Here is a 4,314-nt window from a genome sequence, read left to right on the forward strand (position 1 = left end):
GCGAGTAAGGGTCGATCCCACAGAGATTGATGGTATGAAGCAAGCTATGGTCACCTTGTAAATCTTAGTCAGGCAAACTCAAATGGTTATGGATGATGAATAAAACATAAAGATAAAGATAGAGATACTTATGTAATTCATTAGTGGGAATTTCAGATAAGCGTATGGAGATGCTGCGTTCCTTCCGTCTCTCTGCTTTCCTACTGTCTTCATCCAATCCTTCTTACTCCTTTCCATGGCAAGCTGTATGCAAGGGTTTCACCGTTGTCAGTGGCTACCTCCCATCCTCTCAGTGAAAATGTTCAACGCACCCTGTCATGGCACGGCTATTCATCTGTCGGTTCTCAATCAGGTTGGAATAGAATCCAGTGATTCTTTTGCGTCTGTCACTAACGCCCAGTCTTCAAGAGTTTGAAGCTCGTCACAGTCATTCAATCATTGAATCCTACTCAGAATACCACAGATAAGGTTTAGACCTTCCGGATTCTCTTGAATGCCGCCATCAATTCTAGCTTATACCACGAAGATTCCGAAGAAGGGATCCAAGAGATAAACATTCAAGCCTTGTTTGCTTGTAGAACAGAAGTGGTTGTCAGGCGCTCGTTCATAAGTGAGAATGATGATGAGTGTCACATAATCATCACATTCATCATGTTCTTGGGTGCAAATGAATATCTTAGAACAAGAATAAGCCGAATTGAATAGAAGAACAATAGTAATTGCATTAATACTCGAGGTACAGCAGAGCTCCACACCTTAATCTATGGTGTGTAGAAACTCCACCGTTGAAAATACATAAGAACAAGGTCTAGGCATGGCCATGAGGCCAGCCCCCAAACGTGATCTAAGAACTAGATGTCCAAAGATGAAAATACAATAGTAAAAGGTCCTATTTATAAAGAACTAGTAGTCTAGGGTTTACAGAGATGAGTAAATGACATAAAAATCCACTTCCGGGCCCACTTGGTGTGTGCTTGGGTTGAGCATTGAAGCATTTTTCGTGTAGAGACTCTTATTGGAGTTAAACGCCAGCTTCTATGCCAGTTTGGGCGTTTAACTCCCATTCTTGTGCCAGTTCCGGCGTTTAACTCTGGGAATTCAGAGGGTGACTTTGAACGCCGGTTTGGGCCATCAAATCTTGAGCAAAGTATGGACTATCATTAATTGCTGGAAAGCCCAGGATGTCTACTTTCCAACGCCGTTGAGAGCACGCCAATTGGGCTTCTGTAGCTCCAGAAAATCTACTTCGAGTGCAGGGAGGTCAGAATCCAACAGCATCTGCAGTCCTTTTTAGTCTCTGAATCAGATTTTTGCTCAGGTCCCTCAATTTCAGCCAGAAAATACCTGAAATCACAGAAAAACACACAAACTCATAGTAAAGTCCAGAAAAGTGAATTTTAACTAAAAACTAATAAAAATATACTAAAAACATACTAAAAACAATGCCAAAAAGCGTATAAATTATCCGCTCATCAGTCGCCCACGCGCACGCGTGAGTGGGAGAAGGCAAGTGACGCCTACGCATCAGCCATGCGTACGTGTGGGTGCGGTTTGTTCCCCACGCACAAAACCAGCGCAGTTCCCACACAACTCTCGGGAAATTTGGCTGGGCAATTGAACCAGCACATTGACGCGTACGCGTCGGCCAGGCGCACGCGTGGGGGAGTGAAAATTTGAAAGTGACATGTGCGCGTCGGCTACGTGTACGTGTGGGAGTACGATCTGCCAAAAATTTTACAAAGTTAAAAAGCTATAGAATTTTATTTTTAAACCTCAAATTCCCACGACAGATAACTCCTTCTACAAAACTCCTTTTTCAACCATTTCTGAACCGTTGGAAAGATCGTTGAATAAACATTTATAAAAATCTAATTTTGAAGAATTCCAAACTATGCGGACCGAGTTATGGACTGCCAAAGTTGGTCAAAAATCAGTTTTTACCCAAAAATAGAAATCACCAATTTTTCTAATGTTCACAAGCCAAATTCATTTTCAATCATCCAAATGACCACAACCCAACCGCATTCACATAATTACACTCAACCAAAACCAAACCTACCTCATCTACACAATTTCACCCAAAACTACCAAATTCCACACTTCAACTCCTCAAACCTTATTATTCAATAACCAACCCAATTATTCACACATTTAATATCTAAAATCCATCCAATCACTTATATCATCACACAATGCACACATCAATTTACCTTCCTTACCTCTTTCTGGCCTTCGGCCCAAAATTCACGGCCTCCACCCAAATTCACAATTTAAATGCATATTCCACAAATCAATACTCATTATCCAATTCATCTAATTCTCATCACACCAAACATACAAAGCCACACAATTCTCAACTCAATCATTAATTCACATTACATATCAACTATGCATATTAGCACCAACCAATTACACAATCCAAACTTAATCCTAAGGACATCTAGCCTAGGAATTCTCATTACACCACACAGTACTTAAATAAAACTTAAACCGTACCTCTTGTAGCCAAAATAATTGAGCTTCTTCTTGGAAGTCTCCACCAATCCTTAGCTCCAAACCTCACCAAAGCTCCTCAAGCAACGCCAACCTCCCAATTGTGTACCAAAATCACCAAATGCACTAACATAACCAATTTTCACATATATACATTAACCTAGGGTTCATGAAATTGATAAAATCACAAGGGTTGGATGGTTCCTTACCTTAACTCATGAAATTTTGTGATGAATATCACCAATGGCTCGTACTAGAGCACTCATAAACAACCAAAATCACAAGATTTCCTCAAAACCCAAACCAAATTCGAATTTAAAGAAAAAATCGAAAACTGGGCAGAAGACAATAGATTACTGATGAATCCATATTTTATGATAAAATTTGGTTTGATTTGAGTGGATTCGATCACATAAACCCACATTTATTCACCTAAATAGCATGCTTTTGAGATTTCTTCCTAAATTTTGCTTGAAAGTGAAAACATGCTCTTTTGTGCTTAATTTCGTCAATTTTATTCACTTTAATCCCATTTGGTGCCTTGATGTATTTGTTACGTGATTTTCAGGTTTCCAAGGCAAGTATGGGTTGAAGAAGTGAGGAAAAGAGCATGCAAAAGGGAAGAATTCAAGAAATGAAGGATTTGAAAAGTTGCCAACCCTGACCTCTCTGTACTAAATTGGTCATAATTTGAGCTACAGAGGTCCAAATGAGGCAAATCTAGCGGCATTAGAAAGCTAACGTCCGAGGCTTCAAAATGATATGCAATTTCTTATAGTGGACATAAGTTTAAGTGTGTGTAAGCACATGTACTTGTGCATACGCACAGGTCAGGACTTAGCATGTGTGCGGACGCACACATCTATGCGTCCGTACAGGTCCCTACACGTGACCTCATTAATGGCAAATTGCTGGGGGCAAATTCTGGACCCCAAAACCCAATCCAACTCATTTTTTGAAGCTATTTAAGGCCAAATTGAAAAAGGATGAAGGGGGACAATTAAGGTTAGATTTTATGATGTTTTCTCTTAGTTTCTAGAGAGAGAAGCTCCCCCCTCTCTCTAAAATTAGGGTTCTTTAGTTTAATTTCTTGTAATTTCTACTTTTAATTCTTATTTTCATTTACTTTTCCTTGTCATTTATTGTTATTGCATCTTTGTTCTTCTTCATTTCTCTTGTTATTTCCTTTATTTTGTCATTTTCATGTTTATGCACACTCTTGTTATTTTAATTTTCAATTAATGCAATTTATGTTTTATGCTCATTTATTGCTTTCTTTAATTGTTGTTATGACTTGCTTGCTTTTGGTATTTAGAATTTATTTTTAATGTAATTTAATATTATTTTATTTTCATGCACACCAAGTGTTTGATAAAATGCTTGGCTTAGTCTTTACTTAGTTTTTCTTCCACTCTTGGCTTGAAATTGTTGACTTTGGTGATCCTTGAGTCAATGATATCCATTCTTATTTTATAAATGAGAGTAGTTAGTTGATTTGGTCTTCATTGACTCTATGTGACCCTTAGTGTTGACATAGAACTTATGGATTGAAATCAACTATGCCTACTTGACTTATCTTCGATGTAAGGTTGACTAAGTAGGATTAACTCTTCATAATCATCATGTGTTTGTGGTCAATGTCTAGGATAGGTAACCTTAGCTCTTAATTACTTGCCAAGAGATTTCTTGCATTTGAAGTTTACTTTTCTTGCATTTAATTGCTTTTCATTTAATTTCTTGCATGTTTACTTTTCACACTCTTGGTTGAGAAATTAGGTGTTTTGGTGGAATTGAGTTGTGGATGTTCATTCCGCATTGTGT

The sequence above is a fragment of the Arachis hypogaea genome, chromosome 5 (assembly GCF_003086295.3).
Source record: "Arachis hypogaea cultivar Tifrunner chromosome 5, arahy.Tifrunner.gnm2.J5K5, whole genome shotgun sequence".
NCBI classification, from domain to species: domain Eukaryota; kingdom Viridiplantae; phylum Streptophyta; class Magnoliopsida; order Fabales; family Fabaceae; genus Arachis; species Arachis hypogaea.